Source organism: Rhamphochromis longiceps, linkage group LG10 (assembly GCF_057381845.1).
Source record: "Rhamphochromis longiceps isolate RC_006_pf linkage group LG10, R_longiceps_female_GT1.1, whole genome shotgun sequence".
NCBI lineage: Eukaryota > Metazoa > Chordata > Actinopteri > Cichliformes > Cichlidae > Rhamphochromis > Rhamphochromis longiceps.
The window spans coordinates 6,071,581-6,098,914 of NC_140566.1; the positions used below are offsets into that span (position 1 = coordinate 6,071,581).

At 42.5% G+C, this 27,334-nt stretch overlaps 1 protein-coding gene and 1 long non-coding RNA gene across 2 annotated transcripts in view; one reads left to right on the plus strand and one right to left on the minus strand.

Annotated features, from left to right (window-relative positions):
- The window catches only part of opcml (opioid binding protein/cell adhesion molecule-like), a 277,043-nt gene that overhangs the window by 92,441 nt on the left and 157,268 nt on the right, over positions 1-27,334 (plus strand). The gene's annotated exons all lie outside the window — the stretch shown is intronic.
- On the minus strand, positions 16,940-19,223 carry LOC146660219 (uncharacterized). The gene is made up of 2 exons (XR_014913504.1): positions 18,290-19,223; positions 16,940-17,987 (listed from the first exon to the last, which is right to left on the minus strand). It is a non-coding gene; the product is annotated as an uncharacterized LOC146660219 (long non-coding RNA).

Consider the following 27,334-nt stretch of genomic DNA (forward strand, 5'->3'; position numbering starts at 1 on the left):
AAACCACAACACAATTAAATATAAATTAAAATATGAAAACAAAAAGAAGATGCATATTCTCTGTCATTTGGGCCTGCGTGAATAAACTTTCTGAATCCTTTATCATCCGCAACTGAAAATAGTTGTGGATGATTACTATAAGATAAGATAAGATAACCTTTATTAGTCCCACACGTGGGAAATTTGTTTTGTCACAGCAGGAAGTGGACAGTGCAAAAGTTTAGAATACAATAAGAATAAATACAGTACACAACTGTACAGAATAGAATAAAATAAAATACTATATACAGTAGAATAAAATAAAATAAATATACAATAAGAAAAATAGAATACAAATAGAAATACTATATACAACTGAGTAAAAATACAACGATGACAGAAAGGATTATTGCACTTAGTATTATTGCATATGTATGGATGTGTGTGCTTGATCAGTTAAAGTCTTTATTATGGAGTCTGACAGCAGTGGGGAGGAAAGACCTGCGAAATCTCTCCGTCCCACACCGTGGGTGCTGCAGTCTCCCACTGAAGGAGCTGCTCAGTGCTGTCACAGTCTGCTGCATGGGGTGGGAGATGTTGTCCATCAGGGATGACAGCTGGAAACTGGAATTGGCTCGGCCGCGCTATGAATTCTGCGATATGGTTTTTCAATTTTGTTGTCCAGGTGGAAATTCGGGAGAATGGTGGCTCCGGGATTCTCCCGGAAAAATCGGGAGGGATGGCATGTTTGGTTGTGGCAACATCACTAACCTTGTCAAACACCTCAGAGTAAATCATATCACAGAATATGAGTAGCGTATGTTGAGACGAACTGAAGAGGAGGAGAGGGACAGGTGCTGCTAGGGCGAGACACACGTCTCTCACAGAGTCCTTTAGTGCTGCAGGCAGGCAACATGTTCAAATAGCGCACAACTTCAGTTTTTTTTATTTCCATATGATGAACTATGCATTATTAAGTGATAAGAACAAGTAATCTGATGACCTGTAATCATTATGACGCTATAATTTGAGATACAATAAATAAAATACGTTTTTTTGTATAAAGTATCGGTATCGGATCAGTATCGTCGATACCACCCTGAAAAGTACTTGGTATCGGATCGGAAAGGAAATCCGTGGTATTGCACATCACTAGCAGAAGCCACAACAGAGTCATAGAATTTCTTCAGGAGTGGGCCCTCCACTCCAAACGACCTGAGTCTCCGCAGCAGGTACAGCCTGCTCTGCCCTTTCCTGTAGAGGGCGTCTGAGTTATGAGTCCAGTCCAGTCTATTGTTCAGATGAACACCAAGGTACCTGTAGCTGTCCACAGCCTCAATGTCCATACCTTGGATGTTCAGTGGTTGCAGTGGAGAATGCTTGTGCCTGCGGAAGTCTACCACCAGTTCCTTGGTTTTACTGGCGTTGATCTGGAGGTAGTTCAGCTGGCACCAGTCCACAATACCTTTCTAATGTGACATTGTTGTCCCTGGCTCTCTTTCTCTCTCTTTCCATCCTGCTCTGTTCCTGTGCTGCTGCCAGTGTAACTATACCGCCCCTTCCCCCTCTTCCCAGCGCAAAGCACAAGGCTCGCCTGCGGAGTGACGCGGAAAAAAAGTGCGAGAGAGAGGGTGAGAGAAAGAAAAAAAAAAAAAAGGAGCCGGCTCGCGTCGTTCACGTCAAAGATCCGGCTTTTCGTTTGGGACTGACACATCACTAATTGTCACCCTGTGTGTGACCTCAAATGCAGGAAACCACTCGGGTCAAGACAATGCCCATTTCAAACACATACTCTCCCTCTCTCTCTCTGTCTCTCTCACACACACACACACCAGGAAATGAAAAAGTAGAGACAGACAAAAACAAAGCGAACAACGTGGCAGGTTGTACAACAAGGACTGAGGGACCATGACAAAATCACAGGGAAAAGCTACAAAATTACAAATTCATCAACTGATTTGAACTAGAGTAAATGAACTATAGGTATGAAAAGAATAAACAGGCAGTGTATCATAAAAAGACCTAGGCCTATTGAAGACTGCCTGAGATTGTGATTACGGTCATCTGATCCAGCCCTAACTATAAGCTTTATCAAAAAGGAATGTTTTAACCCTAATCTTAAAAGTAAAAAAGGCTGTCTTTCTGTGTGTGTGTGTGTGTGGGTGTTTTGCACATTTGATTAACTTGATACTTGACAGGTAATTGACTGAGATTCATTTACATATTTAATCAGCAGTGCTAAAGTGATGTTTTATTCTCACTATTAACATGCTAATAATATTTAATATGTACAAAAAATGGATTTGTGAGTTTCGGTGAGAAAATGCTGCTTATAATCTATTGTTCAGATCTTGTGCAGGGCTGCAGGTGTTTTTGTTGCTGAGGAAACAGCTGTTCTGCATCAGCTGAATTTACAACAGGATAATTAAGAAGTCATTTATTCCTACTCAGTGGAAGATATTCCTCATTCTCAGTTGCATGTTTCTAAGGTGGTTAAAAATCTATTTGAAGCTGGAGACACAGCAGCAATACAGTAAGACCATCTGTGCTATTTTCCTACTTTCATAATATGTTAATTTTTTGCTAACTGAATTATTATTATTGTCACAGGTTTTTTTTCCTATTTTGAGCCTTAATAGCTTTTCAGTAAGAAAAAAAAGGAAAAACAACAGTACTTTTAAAATGATATAAATACTGCACATACATATACATGCATATACTGGCCTTTGCCAAACTGCCACTGTGTATTTGAACCTGTCTGTGCATACTCCCACCACTGTAATGATAAAGAATCCTTGACATATGTACAGTTATATGTTTCTTAGGTTTAATTGTGACAAGGCATTAGCATCTATTTTGTGCATATATCAGCCCCATGACCTTGATCAGCTCAACACTAAGTGAATAATGATGAATAATTTATGGAAATAATTTGTTGTATGATTAAATCCCTTGTGTTCACATAGCTCTAGCACATAAAGTCCTGCCCTCCCCCTTTGTGAGTGTGGACGCTTCATCTCTTTGCTCTCTAAATGCTTTGCTTCTTTTATTGATTTTTACCGATTTTTATGCTGATTTTTTCCCTTTTTTCCATATGAGCTTACCTGCGATAGCTTCTGGACACTTATAGATCATTAGGACTAAAGTGTTCTTAACAGAAACAGCAACATTTTTATAGTTACCTTATCCTCAGCGCTCCGTGTGTCTGTGGCCTAGACACAGCTGAAGCCTGATTACAGCGTCTGGGCACCGAGCAGCCTCGATAGCCTAGAAAGGTGCTAACCGCTAGGCTAACTAGCAACAAGATGCCTTCCCTCTCCACAGATGACTACCACAGCCTCCTGCAGAAGATTGCAGCACTGGAGACAAAAATTCATCGCTTAGAAGTAGAGATGGACCGATCCGATATTACGTATCGGTATCGGTCCGATACTGACCTAAATTACTGGATCGGATATCGGAGAAAAATAAAAAATGTAATCCGATCCATTAAATATCACGAAAGCACCTCACAAAACTTGCAACACGCCGTAACTCACCTCAGAACGTTAGCACGTCGGAGCAGTATGCATCACGTGATAGAGCGGCTGTGGCATGCAGGACCTGTCGGTCTGGATAGCATGTGGAGCTTCGCTAGCAACCCGGCATTTCATCTCCGACAAAGTTATCCCCGAGAGAAGTAAAGCAAGTGTGTAAGTCCATCTCTGAATGTTTGTAAAGCATTCCTGCGTTAAGCTTAACAAACGATATATGGAGCGACTGCCTCTTCTTGCTGCTACTTCAATCATGAAACTGCTTAACGATCAGCTGATCGGCTTTTCTGTCGCCAGTCGTGTCTCTAGTTTGCTTTTGGCCCACTTTGCACCAGAAAGAGGAAACCAGCGGCTGAACAACAGCAGCACGTTTAAGCTTGATCAGCTGTTGTTAGAATGTATTTAATATTACTTTCTACTTGAGGATCTTTTTCTACATAGCTGACGCTGGTAACTGTGCAGGGGCGGATCTAGCAAAGTTTAGCCAGGGGGGCCGATAGGGCATTAACAGGGAAAAGGGGGCACAAAGACATACTTTTCTTTCTTATTCTCATTTAAAATGTCTAGCTTTTAATAAATAATTATCTGACACCCAAAGTTTTAATTTGATGTAAAATGAATAGAAGTCAATTACTGTATATAGTAACTATTAAGTCTAATATACCCTAGTAAGCTATAGTACTTTTTCCTTTGGGAAGGTACCATCTGTGCAGTCTGCAATTTTGTTGAAGAAAGATGTTGAATCTATTTAATATTTCTTGAAAAATAATTGATTTCTGTGCATTTTTTTTCACACTGCATCAAATTAAGGTTGATTACGTCGATTAAGCATCATGAGGTGGCGCGTGAGGGGTGGTTCCCTATTTTTTATTTATTTATTTTTGTTGTTGCTGGGAGTTGGAGCCCTATTAGTTAGGTTGCTTAATATTTATGCTAAGTACTCTTTAAAATACCAGAATAGGGAGGATGGTGTAGGTTTAAGTTTATTAGATTGATCAGTATTGCTGAACTATGAAATATTTTTTTTTTGCATACAGGTATAACAGAATAGCTTTAGTGTAGTTGTTGTTTTAAACTTGAGTATGAACTTATACAAAATGCAGCAAGATATTTTAAAAAACAGTTTTGTTGATTAAAAAACACTATATCGGATTCATATCGGTATCGGCAGATATTTAAATTTATGATATCGGTATCGGTATCGGACATAAAAAAGTGGTATCGTGCCATCTCTACTTAGAAGTAAACGTGGAGGTAAATGGACTGTGTGGAAATGAAACAACCTTGCCTTTGACTCAAAACAATGGCGATGAGCAAGCTAGCACACAGCTAAGGAGCACAGATAACATGACCAAGAAAGTAGACTTTGTGCACTATTATAAATCCTCAAGCGATAATCCCCCCTTGGACTGTCTTGGTGCAAAACCAAGACATAAATCATGTCTCCTGGAAGGGGGAGGACGTACCACAGGCAGGGCACAGCGAGCTGAAATCTCTGAAACCGACTGGCCTTCACTTCCTACGAGACAGAGAAGCTCTTCTACCCCTGTATACGAGAGGAAACAGGACTGGACAACCGTGAATAGGAAGGTTAACAACAAACCTTCAAAACAACTGAATGTGAAACTGCAGAACAGATTTGCTCCACTATCAAAGGACCCTGGATCTATATCGGACAACCATCCATCTAAAAGTAGCGAAGTAAGGCCTGAAAATCCACGGGGAAAGCTAAAGGCTAGGCCTGAAACGCTGATTGTGGGTGACTCTGCCGTAAAGGATGTACAAAGCATGTGCGGTAAGAACACTAAAGTCCTCTGCTTTCCTAACGATATGGTCAACATCCTGAAGGAGAGAATTCTTCAAATTGCAGATGAATATCCAACTGTGACAAACATTGTCCTGCATACAGGGTCAAACGATGTGTCCAAACAACAATCGGAGGTTCTGAAACGGGACTTTATTGGATTATTAAACACTGTAAACTCTCTGAATGCAGCTGTATTCATCAGTGGGCCTGTACCGCCGGTCAGAGGAGGAGACGAGAGATTCAGCAGGCTGTTTACACTGAATAAATGGCTTATATCAGCATGTGCTGACCACTCAGTGCATTTTATCAACAACTTTAATATTTTTTGGGAACGCAGGCATCTGTTTAAAGCAAATGGATTTAATTTTAACAAGTCAGGGGTGAAACTGTTCACCTCCAACTTGTTTTATTCCATACGTCATCCATCTGTGCTTGGAGCCAAGGCTGAGATAAACGAGGAGTTATCTCATAAAGAGGAACAAACAGTACTCCAAGAACAGACAAAGCCCAGCAGAAACCTTGAGGAGGAGCTCCATCTGCCCCCACCCGGGAAGAGCCTCAGAAAGGAGAGACATCTGAGGCAAGAAGAGGGGTCCCTATTTGCCTCCAACTCTCTCAACAACACCAACGACCAGGACCAGGATCTTCCCCAGTCCCCCAAACCCCTGACAGGCCATCACCCTCCTCTCCCTCCCTTTCTCCCTCCTCCCCACACCTGAAATTCACTGAAGAGATGATGGAGCGGGTCAATGCTGGGCTCAGATCTACCCCCCGGCCCAATCCCTCTTTGTCCCCCATAAACCCCCCACCAAAGCAGCCAAAGGTTCGCCACCGAGCCCCACCCTCAACAGAGCAATCGAAGTCACATTGCCCAGCCTCGCCCCCCTTAGTTCCTCCTTACCACCTTCATGCTTTGTCTCCGCAGTCTGATGTGTGATGTGTGGAGGGTCCGGGCTGCGAGGATTATGGCAGTGGTGACTTTTCCCAGGAGAAGCTGGGACCCTGTTTACTAGAAGGTTTTAAAATTTCTGTACTTTTAGGTGACAGAAGGAGACATGTGGCCTGGTCAAAACACAGAGAGCTGCACTCTAAAAGATCTTTAAATATAGTAAACATACCTTGTGTGCCACAGACTGCTCCCAAACACGAGGGGACAAGTAATGCCTCTAAAACACTTAAGTTGGCTTTATTAAACGTTAGATCTTTAGCTGGGAAAACATTTTTAATTAATGATTTAATCACTGAGCACAGCCTTGATTTTATGTTTTTAACTGAAACTTGGTTGGACCAAAATAACAGTGGAGCTGTTCTCATCGAGACGACCCCTCCTAACTACAGTTTATCAGTGAGGCCAGGGTGAGCAGGAGAGGAGGAGGGGTTGCTGTCTTATTTAATGAATCATTTCAATGTAAGCAGCTATCTCCTGGAAGTTTTCAGTCTTTTGAATATGTGGCTTTACAGCTGAAGGCCCCATCCAAAGTTGTGTTTCTTAATGTTTACAGGCCTCCCAAATACTGCACAGACTTTTTTAATGACCTCAGTGAACTGCTGTCTGTGATCTGTGTTGATTTCGACTGTGTAATTATTGTTGGGGATTTTAACATCCATGTGGACAACCCTCAGGACAAAGGGACTAAAGACCTGAGTAACACTCTGGGCAACTTTGGGCTGACTCAGCATGTAACAGAGGCCACACATAATAGAGGACACACTCTCGACCTACTGATCTCCAAAAGCCTGAGCATTTCAAACATTACTATGTCTGATGTGGGCTTATCTGATCATTACTGTGTTTTCTTTGAAAGTAAAATCTCAGCCCACACAAATATATCAACAGCAGTGATCACAAAACGGTGTATAACTGAAAACAGTAGTGAGATCTTTAACCAGGTCTTCCCATTAACACCTGACCTGTCCAAAGGTTCAGTCAATGAGCTCGTCAATAGCTTTAATGCAAAAATGTTAAATGTAATGGATACTATTGCCCCCATTAAGGTGAAGGTTATCTCTGGAAGGAAAAAGTCTCCATGGAGAAACTCCACACTAGTGAAAAATGAAAAAAGAGAGTGTAGGAAAGCTGAGCGCAGATGGAGAAAAACAAACCTCCAGGTTCATTATGACATCTATAAAGAGAAACTTCACAATTATAATTTACAACTGAGGAATGCAAGAAGGTCCTACTTCTCTGACATCATCACTAAAAACAGCCATAATGATCGGGTCTTATTTTCTACAGTTGACAGGCTAACAAACCCTCCTGTGCCAGTGGCAGCTGAACTTCATTCAACCATGGCCTGCAATGACTTTGCCAAATTCTTCACAGACAAAATCCAAAAGATTAGACAAGCAGTTGGTACATCAACAGCAGATCCAGGATATGTACTGTTTAAACACCATCAAACAGTTTCACCCGATTAACAGCAAAGACCTGGAGGACATCTTAGGTCAACTGAACTCCTCCTCTTGCTGTTTAGATGTCCTGCCAACAAGTTTTTTCAAAAAGGTCTCAAAGACTTTAGAGTCAGACCTGTTACAGATCGTCAACTTTTCCTTAATGTCAGGTGTGTTTCCAGAACCACTAAAAACTGCTGTAATCAAACCTATACTGAAAAAGGACAATCTTGACAAGACACAAATGAAAAACTACAGGCCGATCTCAAATCTCCCATTTTTAAGTAAGATCATTGAAAAAGCAGTTTCTCAACAGCTCAATTACTTCTTAAAACAGAATAACTGCTACGATGCCTTCCAGTCAGGTTTTAGACAGAACCACAGCACTGAAACCGCTCTGACAAAAGTGTTTAATGACATATGTCTGAACACAGACAGTGGAAAAATGTCAGTCCTAGTTTTACTGGATCTCAGTGCAGCATTTGATACAGTTGACCACAACATATTACTCAAACGACTGGAGAACTGGGCAGGTCTTTCAGGAACTGTACTAAACTGGTTCAAAACATACTTAGAAAACAGGAAATACTTTGTATCAATAGGTAACTTCACATCCGAGCAGACAAGTATCACATGTGGAGTTCCCCAAGGTTCCATCTTGGGACCCCCTCTGTTTAACATTTACATGCTCCCACTGGCACAGATTATAAAGAACAACAAAATAAACTACCACAGCTATGCAGATGACACACAAATATATATCACAATGTCACCAGGAGACCGAGGCCCTGTACAGGCTCTTGGTAAATGCATTGAGGAAATTAATGACTGGTTGTGCCACAATTTTCTCCAACTAAACAAAAACAAAACTGAAGTAATAGTCTTTGGCGCCAAAGAAAAACGATTACAGGTCACCAGAGAACTTCAATCTATACATCTAAAAACCACAAACCAGGCGAGACATTTGGGTGTAATGATGGATGCAGACCTAAACTTAGAAAAACACATTAAGACAATAACAAAATCAGCTTACTATCACCTCAAGAATATTTCAAGGATAAAAGATCTGATGTCTCAACAGGACCTGGAAAAACTAGTCCATGCATTCATTTTTAGTAGGCTTGATTACTGTAACAGCATCTTTACAGGTCTACCTAAAAAATCAGTCAGACAACTACAGCTCATTCAGAACTCTGCTGCTCGAGTCCTCACTAAGACCAAAAAAGTGGACCACATCAGTCCAGCTCTGAGGTCTTTACACTGGCTGCCTGTCCGTCAGAGGATAGACTTTAAAGTTCTGATGCTGGCCTATAAAGCTCTGAATGGTTTAGGACCAAAATACATCAGTGACCTCCTGACCCAGTATGAACCTTCCAGATCCCTCAGGTCATCTGGATCCGGTCTTTTATCAGTTCCCAGAGTCAGAACCAGACACGGAGAAGCTGCATTCAGCTTTTATGCTCCTTATATCTGGAACAAACTCCCAGAAAGCCTCAGATCAGCTGAAACACTCAGTTTATTTAAATCCAGGTTGAAGACTCACCTATTCTGAGCTGCATTTGAATAAAGCACCAAATCCACACTTTTAAGCTTAAATTTCAAAACTTACACTAACTACTGATCTTATCTATTTCTGATTTGATCTGTTTTGATTTTATATACTGTTTTGTTTGTTTGTTAAGCTTAAATTTCAAAACTTACATTAACTACTGATTTTATCTACTGTTCTGATTTTATCTGTTTTGATTTTATATACTGTTTTGTTTGTTTGTTTGTTTGTTTGTTAAGTGGGTTTAGAGCTCTGGGTAGCTCCCCAGCTGGGTCTAGACTGGGTCTAGAGAGTATTTTAAATTCAGGGAATTTAAAATAGAAAGTAGCTCGTCCACAGAAGGACTGGTAGCTCCCCTTACGATAAGGGTTCAGATCGCGCGAACAGGTGTGGGATTAGAGCTCTGGGTAGCTCCCCATCTGGGTCTAGACTGGGTCTAGAGAGTATTTTAAATTCAGGGAATTTAAAATAGAAAGTAGCTCGTCCACAGAAGGACTGGTAGCTCCCCTTACGATAAGGGTTCAGATCGCGCGAACAGGTGTGGGATTAGAGCTCTGGGTAGCTCCCCATCTGGGTCTAGACTGGGTCTAGAGAGTATTTTAAATTCAGGGAATTTAAAATAGAAAGTAGCTCGTCCACAGAAGGACTGGTAGCTCCCCTTACGATAAGGGTTCAGATCGCGCGAACAGGTGTGGGATTAGAGCTCTGGGTAGCTCCCCAACTGGGTCTAGACTGGGTCTAGAGAGTATTTTAAATTCAGGGAATTTAAAATAGAAAGTAGCTCGTCCACAGAAGGACTGGTAGCTCCCCTTACGATAAGGGTTCAGATCGCGCGAACAGGTGTGGGATTAGAGCTCTGGGTAGCTCCCCATCTGGGTCTAGACTGGGTCTAGAGAGTATTTTAAATTCAGGGAATTTAAAATAGAAAGTAGCTCGTCCACAGAAGGACTGGTAGCTCCCCTTACGATAAGGGTTCAGATCGCGCGAACAGGTGTGGGATTAGAGCTCTGGGTAGCTCCCCATCTGGGTCTAGACTGGGTCTAGAGAGTATTTTAAATTCAGGGAATTTAAAATAGAAAGTAGCTCGTCCACAGAAGGACTGGTAGCTCCCCTTACGATAAGGGTTCAGATCGCGCGAACAGGTGTGGGATTAGAGCTCTGGGTAGCTCCCCAACTGGGTCTAGACTGGGTCTAGAGAGTATTTTAAATTCAGGGAATTTAAAATAGAAAGTAGCTCGTCCACAGAAGGACTGGTAGCTCCCCTTACGATAAGGGTTCAGATCGCGCGAACAGGTGTGGGATTAGAGCTCTGGGTAGCTCCCCAACTGGGTCTAGACTGGGTCTAGAGAGTATTTTAAATTCAGGGAATTTAAAATAGAAAGTAGCTCGTCCACAGAAGGACTGGTAGCTCCCCTTACGATAAGGGTTCAGATCGCGCGAACAGGTGTGAAATGTGTGTTTAGTTAGTTAGTTTGCTTGTTTTAATCAATTTTAAATCATGCTTTTTATTTGTTTTTGTTTCTAATGTCTCTGTAAAGCACTTTGAATCACCTTGTTGTTGAATTGTGCTATACAAATAAATTTGCCTTGCCTTGCCATATGTATGTAATCATCAGGAAGAGGAAAACATCAACACAGTCAACTTTAGAGAGATTTATAATTATGCAGGAATAGCCCTGCATTAGATCAGATGTTTCAAGTAATTCTAAACATTCAAAATGTTCAATTTAATATTGAGAATTAAAATTTACATGGAGAAGGAGACTAGAGGCTAAGATCAAGGTAGCATGGAGGGAGGTTAGCCAACTATTGGAGCTGCAGAGAGGTGTGACAAGGAAGGTGCTTAAGAATTACAGCGAGCTGTCCATACCTAAGCCTTGGAAACTGCCAAGCAAAGACTCACAGACTTGGCCAGCTGCTTGAAGAGATACTCCAGAGAGATAGAAGGCAGGAGAATAAGCCAATTGTTCTTCACGGAACCAGCCAAGGTGTACTCTTAGTGCCAGAGAAACAATATGAAAACAGCACCACCAAGGCTGGAGACAGAGCAATCCTGGAAGACCATATGGGAGAAGGACACAACCCATAACAGCAATGCTCAGTGGCTAGTGGATCTGAGGGCAGACCACAGCAATCTCCCTGAACAGGCTCCAGTAACCATCTCAGCTGGCCAAAGGAGGAGATAGAGGAGGAGACAGAAACATCAAGACCAGGAAGCTCCTGACCATGCGTGGAGGGTTTTTACCCCAAGTCCAGGTCCCTGAGGCTGTATGCTAAGCGGCCGGGGACAAAGAATGTCAGCACTACAGTCCAGGTTGAGGCAGCGAACATCCATGAATACATCAGGAAGATGGCCCCAACCGACCGCATGCTCAGTGAATACCGCAGGCAGCAAAAACCCCAGAAAGAGGAGGAAGAGGAGGAACCATTGTGAAAGGACAGGCCCCTGCACGGTATGTACTACCAGCAGATAGAGGAGGTGGTTGATGTGTAGAAATCCTACCAGTGGCTGGACAAAGCTGGACTGAAGGACAGCACAGAGGCACTAATTATGGCAGCACAGGACCAAGCTCTGAGCACAAGATCCATAGAGGATGGAGTCTATCACACCGGGCAAGACCCCAGGTTCAGGCTGTGTAAAGACGCCCCTGAGACAATCCAGTACATAACAGCAGGGTTCAAGATACTAGCAGGCAGGGCATACATGAAAAGCCATAACCAATTGGCCAGCATAGTATACAGAGACATCTGTGCCGAATATGGCGTGGAAGTCCCGAGGTCAAAATATGAGACGCCCCCAAGGGTGATGGAGAATGACCGAGCTAAGATCCTGTGGGACTTCCAGATATAGATGGACAAAATGGTGGTGGCTAACCAACCGGACATAGTGGTGGTAGACAAACTGAAGAAGACGGCCGTAGTGATAGATGTAGCGGTCCCGAATGACAGCAACATCAGGAAGAAGGAACATGAGAAGCTCGAGAGATGCCCAGGACTAAGAGAAGAGCTTGAGAAGATGTGGAGGGTGAAAGTAACAGCACTAGGTGTGGTGACTCCCAAGCTAGGTGAGTGGCTCCAACAGATCTCAAGAACAATATTGGAGATCTCTGTTCAGAAGAACCCAGTCCTAGGAATAGCTAAGATACCGTGCAGGACCCTCAAGTTTCCAGGCCTCTGGTAGAGGACCCAAGCCTGAGCCTGACGGATAGACCGCTCGCAGGGGCGAGAGAGGAATTTTCGTAGATCCTAGAACTACTTATCAGATCATTTTCCAACTTTTACATCCAAGTTAAGCCCAAATATCTTGGGACATCTGCACTGTCATAATCAGTTTGCATGTAAAATGAATTCTTTACTCTTCCAGAATAAGTAAAAAAAAAAAAAAAAAGTAATAATAACAATTTTTAGTTGTTTCTAAGTCAATTTCCATGTGAAAAAATCCAATTAGATATGGGTAAAACCAGTGGGTCAAGAGTGTCTCAGCAGTGAGTAGCATATTCATACTTTAAATGTCTGTCACACTTTCTGATTCATGTCTGGACTTTGATGGAGTACTGTTATAGAAGTGGATTCCCATATGGCTGTCTCCTATGACCCTGCAGTTGCAGAGGGAAATGACAGTGTGAGTAATGCTATTCATCCAGGGTGGTACATTGGACTGAAGGCTAAGCATTGTGTGAAGAAAACAACAATAATCTGTCTTTAATATGAATCTTCTGTCACACTGTCTGTTCCAGGGACACTTCAGGGTGAGAGCATGCAGTGTTGTAACCTTTTTTTCAGACAAATTCTCATGTTTGCTTTCCACTGAAATTTAATTATCTGCTAATCTGGAGGTTTGAATATAAATTTGTGATAAATAAAAATTTCCATGGGTGATGACATTTTGGGCATTGTAGCAGGAAGCCTTTCTTAAGTAGATTTACCTTTTGGGAAGCCATTTTATTTTGTTGCCATTAATCACCTCTTTTGCATATTGCAGAGGAAATGCACTGCTTAAAGCACAGGTCTCGCAAGCACACACCATGTTACAGATCAATACATTTTGCATTCTTGGGACAAAGTTTTTGTTTTCAAATAGTTGAACTGGATATGTTAACGTGTAGTCTAATATTTTGGTTTAATTAGTTAAAAAGCACAAATCGAGCTGAAATACTCTATCTAAATTCCCTAGTCACAATCAACTGAAAATGTAATTGGTTTCAGAGGCTTAATATGTACTTTTTTATAAGATGACAAAAATGAAAACTTTTGCTATCTAAAACCACCTTAACCTGAATGCCAAAAAAAGACAACAGCTATCCTTCTTTAGGGAGCCAAAAAACACTTTCCACAGAGACAAATTGAAAACGTTTCTGCATGGTCTTTTTTTTTTTTTTTTTTTTGTCCCCCGTTTGGATCTTTAGCCATCAGAATTGTTGTCTTAAGGCCAAGAAGGATGCCAAGCGGATTTATTTTACCAAGTGGATCATCATGGCCTTGCCATATTGGTCCATTTGATTGACCTTTATTATAATTATGAATTTATTTTATTTTCAGTTGCTACAAACGGGACAGACATGACTGGGGGATAGGACAGGGAGAGAGAATGAAAGAAAGAGAGGGAGAGAAAGAAAACCAAAGGGGAGAAGAGACGGTGAGAAGGGGGAGAAGAAAGAAAGAAAAACAAACAAAACAAAAAAAACGCAAGATAGACAGCGTACAATGTGCTTTGAGGCAGCAGCCAAGAAAGCTGTAGTCCGCGTCTGTGAATACCCGTGTGTACACCTGTGTGCATACCTGTGTGGATCAGCATGCTTGCATTCCAAAGGTTTCTCCATGTAACGATCTGCTAGGGAGTGTGGGGAGCCACAGCCCCGTCCTCCAGGGTATGAAGCAGGTATGGAGGAGATCAAAACTCCAGACATCCAGAGGTCCCCAGAACACAAGAGACTAAGGAAGACCAACAGAGGGGCAGCCGCGCCACTGTCCCAGTAAGAGCTGAGGAGAGTCCCAGATGAGGGCTCACTCAGCAGCCGCGGAGCAGAAGCCAGGGGGAGTTGCAGTGACGCGCCCGTGAGCTCCGCCGGCAGCCAGCTGTGCCTGAGTGACCGAGCCCCAGGCCGAGAGGCCAGGGGCACCCCACCTCCGAAGTGGCCCGAGCGAGCCCCAGGCTCCAGGCCCCGATAAGCGGCCGCCAAGGAGTGAGCCGGTGTGTACCCGGACGCCCACCCCCAGACACAAAGAACCACCAACGCACCGACACCTGAGGGAGTCCGCCACTGGCAGGGGAAGTGGTGGGTGGAGATAGGCCTCCAAACCTTGGAGGGCCTGAGATGTCCCCAGAGAGGTGGCGTCTGATACCCAACCTGACATATAGACACAGACATACAGGCACACACAGACACAAACATCCATCCCCACCCTCATGCTCTCATATGCACTTACTCCACACTCAACCAACATGGAGACAGACATAAAGAGACGCTGTACACACGATCACACTCCCCAAGCGTACTCTACGAACCGGGTCTAGGTACCCTTGCCCCTGGAGGGGGGAACTGCACCCAGACCCAGGTGGTGTTACCCTTTTCCCTGCGGTGGGGAGAGGCAGACCGCCCCGACTCTGCAGCAGCAGGGAGGCCCCACACTCCAGACCGCAGTTGGACGGCCAACTCCTCCTAGCCCCCCCGCTCCAGCAGGCCGCAGAGAACGGGGGTGAGAGAAGACTCCAAACCTCCCTCCACCCGCTCATTGTAGTGTTGATGCATGTGTGTTCTAAGGTGCATTTAAAACCCAGGAGGGCATGGAGCTACCTGCCAGAGAGCAGCAGGTAAGCGCATAGTCCCTCCTGTTAGCCCTCAATGTCTACGTGTATTCAAAATTGAGAGGTGGGCAACGACGCCAGGGGTAAGGTGTACACCCTGATGGTAATTTGGACTCTGTGTATCGTGCCCACCCCCAAGATCCTATATGTATGCGTAATGAGAGTGTGAGTAATGTGAATGTCTAAGTTGTGGGATAAAATTGAGGCAGAGGCAGCCAGAAGGGGACAGAGGGGGGGGTAGCCTCCTCTGCACCCTGGTGACATACCCCTACTCCAAGGCCCTGCATGTGTGGGTGGTTGTGGTGGAGTGGGAAGAGGGAGGCAGCTGGAGATGGGGAGGGAAGGAAGGGAGGGGCAGGTGACCCCTCCCTGGGGCCAGCTCCCCCGCTGACCCCAGTAGGCACTCCCATACTCCGCGACCCGCCAGGGAAAGGGGGCCCAGGCCCATCCAGACCGGGGCCCAGCGCAGCAGCGCCCCCCGGCCCCACAGAGCCCGGGACAGTCCACCCAACCCCACCACAGAGAAAACTGCACCCACCCCACCATCCATTCATCTTCCAGACTACATGAGACAATAGACGCCCAGGCTGAGATCTTCCTCCACCTCTCCTGTATCTCCCCCTCCTGCAGAGAGTTCCTGAGGAGAGGAAAGCTCCTGCAAGATGTGACACTCTCCCCCACCAGTTGAAGAGCCCCCCAGGCGGCTCGACGCACCGGCGGCACCCTGCGCCAGGGATGGGCCCCCATGCACCCACCCGCCCACAACCCCGGCAACACACAAACCAGGACCCAAGGCCCCGAGGCCCGGCCAGGGCCCCAGCCCAGAGACGGAGCGCCCCCAGAACCTCACGCCCATCCCGGACCCACCCAGGGGCAGACAGGCTACCAGGTTAGTAACCCACGTCCGTCAGCACAGACCCTCCCCTAGCCCCGCTGCACGCAGCCACGAGGAAACAGTCACCCGAGAGCCAAAAGAGCCCCCACCTGGACATGACCGCTACCCCGGGTTGAGCCCCCCAAGGAATATGCCTCCGGGGAACCCCCCGACGCCCTAAGCCTGTCCCTACCCCCACACCAGTCACAACAGTGAAGGCGGGACCAAACTATGACCCCCCACCCCCACTAGGTGATGGAGCTGATCAAAGGAGCCCAGAGCAATTGATCTGATGTGGTGGCAGAGGCTGTATCAAGACTAATGTAATCTAATAGATAATTTCTATATTGGTTAGAATTAAGATTATTTTTATTTTTCCAGTTCATGAGGACAGTTTTCTTGGTTTCTGCATGGTCTAAGTAAATTATCCTACACCTGTAAAAATGGTTTATACAAAATCAAAAGCAATGCAAACAGATTTGAAAATCTACAAGTACATTTATGTCTCAGAGTGGGATTTAATTTGTTTAAAATGTTTTCAGTTTTCCTTTAAAGGTACAGTCAACCATTTTTTGATAATAATATTTCCTAATAATAATTTTAATAATAACACCGATTATTTTACTCTAAAATATACATTGATTAGTGTCTAATTATCCTTTCCAACAAACTAATGCATTCTCAAAAAATCTTAAAATAAAAGCATAAAAACACCTGTGAGTTGGGGTTGGTATTTGGATTGGTAAATGGACTGATTCTTATATAGCGCTTTTCTACTCAAAGCACTTTATACAACGTGCTTAATTCAATCATTCATACAAGTACTTTTTTCTATGCTTTTAAGTGCTTTCTATGTAACATGCATTTATATTCTGCCGTGGAGGCACATTTTAATTTATGTTTGCAACTTCAGATTCAAGATATATAGGATCATACCACAGAAGCAAAAATGCAAAGGAAAAAGACGAATGTCATCGTCTTCCAATCAATCAATGAATCAATCAATCAATAAAGGCTTTATTTGAAACATGCAGGTTGCCCTGCAGTGAAATAGGAGTTGTTTGTTCTAAAGGTGCCAGGATATCTAGGACTGTGTGCTTGAATTGGGAGGGGTAACAACCAGAATTCAGTTAACTGAAATCGACTGACATCTAGTAGTGAGATTTTACATGCTGTAAGTTCATCAGAGGTGCACAAGTGCAGCATGTTATTGTGCAAACAACAGGTATCAGCAGTAAATTTCATTGTCAGGATCCACCATCACACAAGTACGCTAAATATTGGAATGTGTTACACACATTTTAGCGATCACTTGTGTAACACAGTAAGGGGAATTGTTGAAAAGAATATATCAATGGGCCAATAGGCTCGACTATAGGAGCACAGGGGTGTGTTCAAATGAGACACAGAGACAAGAATGTAACTCAAAAGAACCAGCCAACTTTAGTGACATAAACCATAAGGTTGACAAGCACAGGTTAAAGACACTTTACAATGGTAGAAAGGAAACTTACAAAAATTAAAAGAAAAGTAAAACACAAACTACTAAAGCAATGACTTGGCCAAGTGTTATTTTTGGTTTTCAATGCTCGGGTTTCAATGCTCGGGTTTCAATGCTCGGGTGCACCCTAGTAACCTGACTCCTTAACTCTTATAGAAACAGATTACACAAATCCAATGCACATTCAAATGAAAATTTCACACTCTTTTCACATGTGGAGAATGCTCTACACAACAGCTCATTATTTAAAGTCCCAAATAAAAAATGTCCAAGGGGTAAAGTCCAAAAAATTCCCAGGGTGTGAAAGAGAATAGGGATGAGAGAATGTCAGTCAGTGGTCTTATGTATAACCAGCTGTGCGTGAAAGTGTGAGTGATACAGTCCTACCACACCGCAAGGTGCAGCAGATCATCAAGTGGAAAAGAAGCGAATCTCAGTCTCTCTAAGTCCAGGTGGGAAGGCTCGCCATCTATTTCACTGGAGGAATCCTATTTCACTGGAGGAATCCACCTCAGGAACAATTCAGCATACAAAAAAAAAAACTGACCTGTCAACAGACAGGATCAGAAGAGCAATTCAAATATTAATTATGCTGTTCTAGCTATAATTCACAACTTAGGATTTTGTTTAAATCACATTCAACATAAATTTGCAATAAAAATACTCAATTTTGCAAAAATAAAACATCTCTCTTACACAAACTATGCATTAAACCAAGTAAAGTCAGTGCATATGCATATATGTCGCATATGCGGCAATTATTAATCAAACAATTGAGATTAATTCAGTTTCTCAACGATAAAATGTGAAACAGACATGAACTAACTGAGACATACAACATGTGCTCACCGATCTCAGCGCATCACGGCCGAAGACAATGGCATAGTGTCTCTCGGTCGGAAAATGCAGGGCTCTAAATAACGTAACAGGACATGTTTTCTCTTTAATAACCGTAATACGACATGAAGGAAAAATAAACATAAGTTGCGCTTCAAGTGTTACCTTACTTCTGGAAGCAGATTGAGATGAACTTCCAGGCAGTTGATAGCAACCAGAGCTAACAAAGGCTAACAGTTTAGCTCCACGCGGTACTTTTTAAAGTCACCAGAAAAATGCAGCATTTGCCTGCTTACTCACTGTGGCTACTTTTAACATGAAAGGTAGCTGATAACCAGTGAACTTATGTGCAACACAGTTGGTTGCAACTTATATCTAATACTTTTTTTCCAGCTCAAAAGCTTCAGTCTCTCTTTTCTCCTGCCAGCACGCGACTACCTCCACACATAGCAGCAAACACAGAGCACGTAGGTGGGACATACAGCGGCAGACTGCTCTCCCATTGGTCAAAACATACTGGGACCTGTGCATTTCGATTGGTTGGGCAGGCTGTCCATCTCTCCTCATATCAGTCTTTAAAGTGGTACCCCCATTTTATGTGGGTTACACTTGCAGTGGTTTTATGTTACTTTATAGACTGACAACATGCTTTTATGTGCAGTCTCAGTGAGACTTCCACTCATACAGTCTGTGAAAATTGTCACAATAAGTCCATGTTTCAAATGCACAATTTATGTATGGTAAGATTAAAAGATCAGATAGTAACACATGTCTAGTCTGTCTTCGGATGACAAATGATGGATTTGTTGTTCCCCTACAAGTCATGGCTTGCCAGCCTTCATGACCTATCAAGAGTTTGAGAAGTTGCCAGGGCCTTATTCATGTCTTTGAGAGTGACAACTAAATGACAAATAAATGTTCATAATAATGAGCATAACAACAAGCGGACAACACTGATACACTGGCCTTTGGCAATAATAATATCTTGATGTTAATAGCTGACTCTTTTCTTCATGATCAGTGCAATGGACTAACATTTATATATTTCATGTGTAAAGTCTTACTGACCACCCAAATGACTTTGTAGTAGGCCATATTATGCGTTTTACAGTAGTGGTGGTTACATCAGGACAAACAGGGCTAGCAGTGTTTGCCTAGTGAAATCTCAAAATAGAGATAAATAAAAAACCAAAGTAAAAGCAATCCCTCTCCCTTTATCTCAAACATACATTCTTTCATAAAGCTTATTGCCTGTTTACATACGTCCCCATCTTGTAGTCACAATTGGCTATTGTTGCTAGAAGCTCCTCTTTAATCCCAATGAAATCCGTAGTGTGTTTCAATTTAATGGGAATGCTAATATCCTGTTAAAAATGTATTCAGTAATATAGTAAATAATAGTTGAACTATAGAAGTAATAATATTTTACAGTTATTCAGCCTAGAAGAGTCTTGTAAGATGCCGGAGACTGTGAGCACAGAAAAAAAGAACAAAATATGAATAAGAATAAAATACAAGCACAAAACAGTGGAGCAAGTGGGGTTTAGGTAATGGGGGGTATTGTCATCTCTGTTTTGCTTCTCATAAAAGTCTTTTTATAAAAGTAATTATAGTCATTATTTTATGCTTAGTTACAGCACTTTAATTTATGCTCTTTATCTAGGTTTCTTTCATACTTATGACCTATTTAGGAATATCAGTTAATCTAACCATGTCTTTGGACTGTTCATGGAAATTGGAATACCTGGAGGAGATGAGGAATTGGTGAGGGTTTTGATGAGTCAAAAGCTGTGTTACCATCCCTGTTGGCAAACATGATTGGAAAGACATGATGCGTGTTCTAAATCTAAATTTGTACATCTGTTGTAACATGTAGCATCCAAGAAAGAAGTAATATGTGGAAAGTGTGTGTACGTGTGTTTTAGTACACGATTGCCTCAACTGTTACTCTGTTACTTTATGCAACGATGGTGTACTGCATATATAAATTAATTAAAAGAATAATATGCACAAAACAGGAAATAATTTCCTTGTCGTTTTAGGGATTTCTGTTAAGTTGGGCTGTGAAAATTCGACTTTCAGAGCAATGGTGAGCACATTCCACATTTATCATGGTTTTCCTACTTTTCAGTAGTCTGTGCTCTGTGGTCTGTGCTGTTGCTGACAGAAGTGTTGAAATGGTGAAAATACATACCATTTGACGCCTCCACTCACCAGTTACAGCTATTTTTAATCTGACACTGAGGAGTGTTAGATTTTAAAATCCAGCTATCCACCATGCCAGTTGTACTCACTGAAGTGCAAACACATTTGAGTAAATGTGTTTGGACACCATAGCAGGCTCGAAGCAGTATCAGTGTGCAGTAGAATAAGCGAAAACATAACCAGCAAATCAAGGTTTTAGGAGGACAGAAGCAGCCAGATGAGGACATGAGTATACCCTGAGGGAGATGCTAAATTATATTTGAATCCGATAAAACAAAATTTGACTGCCCACTGGATATATAGCAATACACAATAATTTACTGTAACTACATTTAGAAAAGCAATTGATGTCTGGCATACTAGTGAAGCCTAGTATTATATTTGTTTACTTTATTTAATAATGCTTTAAACATTTTCGCTCAAACTGCTGCTCAGAAGCTGTGCCTAATACATAAAATCCAGGAGACACAGTTAAGTCAATATGCAAGCTCCTGCCAGTACATTGTAAAAATACATGATAACAACAAGGAACTTCTATTGCTGATTTAAATATATATTTCAGATTAAAATTGTTGCAGTAATGCTGTAAAAGCAGTGTGTGCTTTTTTAAAAGCCATTCATTTTTGGACATAATGAAAAGATTCATTTTTAAAGATGATACAGAGATACACAACAAATTAATGGAAAAATTGTAAAGCATTCCTGTACTGTATATCAGTGTGCTTTGGCACTGAATTTCTAAGTCTCTGGAACTCTAAAGGCATGGAAAATGATTCTTCTGAAATACTTTCCTTCATTTGGTACCACTCCAAACTGTCCCGCAGATTCACTGGTAGAGATCTGGTCACAGTGTTTCACATCATTTTTATCTATTACCTCACAGTAGGGGTCAGTATTTCAGGTTCTTTTAAAAAAAAAAAAATTACACTCGCTTACTGAAACATTTACTCATATTGACTGATGAAAAGTTTTCTTTTTTTTGGTTTTTTGCCTGTCCCGTTTGGGACACAATTGTTGTCTGAAGGCCAAGAAAGACGCCAAGTGGCTTTACTTTACCAAGTGGATCATCATGACCTTGCCATATTGGTCCATTTGATTGACCTTTATTATAATTATGTATTTATTTGATTTGATTTTCGGTTGTTACGGACGGGACAGACATGACTGGGGGATAGGACAGGGAGAAAGAATGAGAGAGAGAGAAAGAAAAATAGAAGAGATGGTGAGAAAGGGGGAAGAAACCCCCCAAAAAACAAATGAAACACCTGGATCACCTGTATGGAGATAAGAAAAAACAGAAGAGAAAACAAACAAGAAAGAGCAACATAATAAATACAACACCATCACAATAAACTAGCTAACAGTAGATAACAGTAGATACTAAATATTACATGTTATTGTGCAGTACGCAAGATGGACAGCGCAAAATGTGCTTTGAGGTAGCAGCCAAGAAAGGTGTAGTTTGTGTCTGTGAACATCCGTGTGTACACCTGTGTGCACACCTGTGTGGATCAGCACGCTTGTATTCAAAAGGTTTCTCCATGTAACGATCTGCTAGGGAGTGTGGGGAGTCATAGCCCCGTCCCCCAGGGCTAGAAGCAGGTATGGATGAGATCCAGGCCCCAGACATCTAGAGGCCCCAGAATACAAGGGCCCAGGCAGGACCACCAGGGGGGCAACCGTGCTGAGGAGAGTCCCAAACGAGAACGGAAGGAGAGGTGGAGTCTAAGACCCAAGCTGACATACAGACACAGACAAACAGGCACACGCAGACACCAACACGCATTCCCACCCCCATATACACAAACAAATACTCAGCACTCACCCGACGTGGAGACAGACACAAATAGACACTGTACACACATTCACACTCCCCAAACATACTCTATATCTCAGGTCCGGGTACCCCTGCCCCCAGAGACCTTTCTCTCTGGGGTGGAGGAAAGCAGACCGCCTCCTTATCTGCAATAGCAGGGAGGCCCCGGATCCCAGACCCCAATCTGACGGCCAGCACCTCCTCCCAGCCCCCCAGCCCTGACAGTTAACAGAACGGGGGGAGTGAAGACCCCAAACCTCCCTCCGCCCACTCAAATGTAGTGTTGCTGCGTGTTGTTCTAAAGTGCATTTAAAACACAGGAGGGCATGGTGCTTCCTGCCAGAGAGCAGCATGGCTCCTCCCGAAAACCCTCAGCGTCTATATGCATTTAAAATTGAGGGTAGGGCACCAGCGCCAGAGGTGGGTTTGAATACACACACCGTCCTCTGGACGCTGTATAACATGCCCACCCCCAAGGCCCTATATGTATGTGTTATGAGAGTATGAGTAATGAAGACGTCTAGGTTGCTGAATAAAATTGAGGCACAGGCGGCCAGACGGGGACAGAGGGGGAGTGCCTCCCCAGTACCCTGGTGACACACCTGCACGCCAAGCCCTGCGTGTGTGTGGGTGTGGTGGAGCGGGAAGAGGGAGGCAGCTGAGGATGGGAAGGGAAGAAAGGGAGGGGCAAGCGGCCCTCCCTGGGGCCAGCTCCCCCGCTAACCCCAGTAGGCACCCCCACACTCTGGAACCCACCAGGGCAAGGGGGCCCAGGCCCATCCGGACCAGGGCCCACAGCAGCCCACCTGACCCCACCGCAGAGAAAACTGCACCCACCCCATCATCCCTTCTCCCAGACTACACAAGACAATAGACACCCAGGTTGAGTCATTCTCCACCTCTCCAATATCTCTCCCCCACCTGCAGAGTGTGCTCCTGTAGAGAGGGGACCTCCCGCAAAGATGTAACAGCCTCCCCACCAGTTAGAGAGCCCTCCTGTTGGGCCGATGCACCAGAGGTCCCCCGCATCGGGGCTGAGCCCCCATGCACGCACCCGCCCACCACCCCGGCGACACAACAACCAGGACCCAAGGCCCAGCCAGAGCCCCAGCCCAGGGACGGAGCACCCGCAGACCCCCAAGCCTGGCAGAGGCTTGGGGGTCTGGCAGAGGCCAGTAACCAACGTCCGCCAGCACAGACCCTCCCCCATCTCTGCTGTACGCAGCCACAAGAAAAACACCATCTAAGAGCCACCAGAGCCCCTAACCAGGTCATGGCCACAACCCCCGCGTTAGGCCCTCCAGGGAAAACGTCCCTAGGGAATCCCTAGACGCCCTAAGGCCGTTCCTACCCCCATATCAACCACAATAGTGAAAGCAGGACTAAACCATGACCCCCCACCCCCAATAGATGATGAAGCTGATCAAAGGAGCGCAGAGGGATTGATCAAATGTGATGGCAGAGGCTGTATCAAGACTAATGTGATCTATTAGATAGTTTTTATATTGGTTAGAATTAAGATTATTTTTTATATTTCCAGTTAATGAGGACCGTTTTCTTGGCAATGCATAGGGCCATAAAAACAATGTAGGCTGTGTTTATTTCTGTAATGACCTCATCCAAGTTGCCCAGCAAGCACACTAAAGGGGAGGCTTTGATAAGTCTTCACATATCTCGCACCAAAACTTCTGAACTGGTGGACAGAACCAAAGAGCATGGATATAATTGTCCGGGGTATTTGCTTGACAGTGTGAGCAGTTGTTGGAAGACGTATAGGCCATCTTGAACATCCTATGACCAGTATAGTGCACTCTATGTAATATTTTATATTGTATTAATTGCAAACTGGGATTTCTGATCCATTGAAAGGTTTTAACAATATCTGAGACCAAAGGTTTTGGTCTAAGCTAATCGATAAATCCACTTCCCATTTTGCCATAGGAAGGGATATTGATTCATCTATTTTAGAAAGTGTTCTGTATATTTTAGACAATAATTTGGGGTTTTTTAGATTTAAAAAAATTGTACCACATTTGGTGGTGTTTGTAATTCAGCTTCACTGGGATAATTTTTTATTTTTTTTTTACTATGGATTTAATTTGTTGATATTCCAAAAATCTTTTTTTGTTGATCCCATATTGTATAACTAGTCTGTCAAACAAAATAAAGTTCCTTCCAATATATGTTCCAAGTATTTAATACCTTTATAACTCCCATCTGGCAAGTTGATCATATTATTGTTTTGTAATATGTCAGGGTTGTTTCAGATAGGTGTACGTTTGCATGGGATTAATGAAGACTCCCACCATGCTGTTAGAGAAGAGCTGATGTTGATGCTTTTAAAGCATTCATGTCGCTTGAAATGGTAGGTCTGAAATTTCTAGATTATTACATAGTGCCTGTTCTACATCTATCCAGGGTACATCTAAGAAGGTGTGTTTTAACCATCTAGAGATGAACTGAAGCCTGTTGGCTAAAAAGTAGTGATTGAAGTTAGGCAGATCTAGTCCTCCTTTATCCTTGGTCCTTTGTAATGTTTTTATGCTGATACGCGGGGGGTTATCTTTCCAAAGGAATTTAGAAATATACAAGTCTAGAGATCTGAACCAATCTTGTGATGGCTTACTTGGGATCATTGAAAATAAATAGTTTATTTTTGGCAAGACCATTTTATAGCGGCGACCCTTCCCATGAGTGATATGGGTAGAGATTTCCATCTAGCCAGATCGCCTTCTACTGTCTTTAAAAGTGGGATGTGGTTTAATTTAGTTAATTCTGCAAGCTTGGGAGAGATATTGATACCTAAATATTTAATATTTCCAGATTGCAGTCGGGTAGATAAAGAATTATGGAAGGAGCAATTAATCGGAAGAACTGTAGATTTTGACCAGTTAATTGAATAATCTGAGACTCTTGAGAAAGAGTTTATCAATGCAATTACCCCCAGAGAGATTGGTTTGTGAGTTTTGGAAAAAAAGTAACACATCATCCGCACAAAGGCTGATTTTATGTTCCACGTTCTTGCATTTTATGCCCATTAATTACTGTATTCTTTCTAACTGCTGCTGCTAGTGGTTCAATAAAAATTGCAAACAGTGAAGGGGAGAGTGGGCATGCCTGGTGCCCCTTAGGAGACAGAAGCTGGAGGATGTTTGGTCATTTGTTTTGACACAAGCTGTTGGGGAATTATATAATATTTTAACCAGCTTACGAAAGAGTTTCCAAAACTAAATTTGTGTAAAGTTGCAAATAGAAATTTCCAGTTAACGCTGTCAAATGCCTTTTCTGCATCAAGAGACAATATTATGGTTTCAATATTTTTACTGCATGAGTAGTCTATTAAATTAAGTAGTCTACGTGTATTTGTTGATGAGTGCCTACCTTTTATGAAACCAGTTTGGTCAGGATGAATTAAAAGTTGTTTTTTCTCTAATCTCTTTGAGAGAACGTTGCAGATTATTTTAAGGTCTACATTAATAAGGGATATTGGACAATAGCTTGAAGGAAATACAGCGTCTTTGCCTGGTTTTAGTAAGAGACTAATATTTGCAGAGTTCATATTTGGTGGTAGTCTACCATTTTCTTTGATTTCCTGCAACATTCTGTGAAAAATACGTGCTAGAACCGTCCAGAATTCTTTGTAAAATTCTGCTGGAAAGCCTTATAATTGGGCATACTTACAAAGGCTTCCTGGAGTTCACCTGGCGTCAGTGGCGAATCCAGTGCCACTGCTGGGGTATCTAGTAATTTTCGAAGAGTTACGTTGTCGAGAAATTGATCCATTTTGTTTTTAGATGGGTTTATTTGTGGTGTATATAAAGTGTCATAGAAAGGTCATATATTGTATTCCCAGATAAATCTTTAACAGCACATATGGTTGTTTTTTCTTTATTGATTTTTAACTGGTTAGCTAGAAATTGTCCAGATTTGTTACAGTGTTCAAAATTTTGGAGGCAAAGTCTTTGTACTAAGAATTGAGTCTTTTTATTAATAATTTCATTTAATTCTAGCTTTGTTTTGTGTATTTTGTTCAATATTTCTTGATCTTGCTGGGACACGTAGGCTTTTTCTAAGGATTTGATGTTTTTTTCTAGTTCGGGAACATTTTTGTTTTCTTCTTTCTTCTTATGTGATGAGAAAGAAATTATTTTACCTCTCATCACAGCTTTCCCTGCTTCCCAGAGGACAGATGCTGATGTTCCAGGAATGTCATTATAGCCTAAATATAGAGTCCATTCTTTTTAAAGTATTTGATAAACTCTTCATCTTTGAGTAGTGATGTATTAAATCTCCAGTTTTTACTTGACGTAGTATTATTCTTGTGCATTAGTGTTAAAGATACAGGAGCATGATCGCTGACAGTTATAGGGTGAATCTCAGTGTCTGAGATGTCACTCAGCAGTGAGCTGCTGACCAAAAAATAATCCATATGAGAGTAGGAGTGATGGACATGTGAAAAGAAATTATATTCCTTACTGTTGGGGTGAAGGGAGCGCCATGCATCGTAAAGACCAAAGTTGTTCATATAATGTTTGATTATATTTGTGGACTGCCAATTGCTCTGAGTTCCTGCTGTATTGAGCCTATCACTTTCTTCATTTAGCCCCAGGTTGAGGTCGCCCCCAAGAACAAGTGTGCAATCTAGGTGTTCAGAGAATGTACTAAAAAATCCATGGAAAAATGAGGGGTCATCAACATTTGGACCATATGAACTTACAATACATAGCTTTTGAATAAGTATAGATAGCTTAACGATTAGGAATCTGCCCTCTGGATCTATAACTGTGTCGAATATTGTGAAATTAATATTTTTATGTATTAAAATTGCTACTCCTCTTTGACTAGAATTAGAACAGGCTGAAAACACATTAGGAAACTCAGGTGTTTTAAGTTCATTCAGACCTGTGACAGGCCTGTGAGTCTCTTGTAATAAAACAATGTCTGCCTGTAGGTTTTTAAGTTGGTTAAATATTTTTAACCTTTTTTCTCTGGAGCCAGAGACAAACCTTAGTGCGCCCATAGTTGTGTGTGTATGG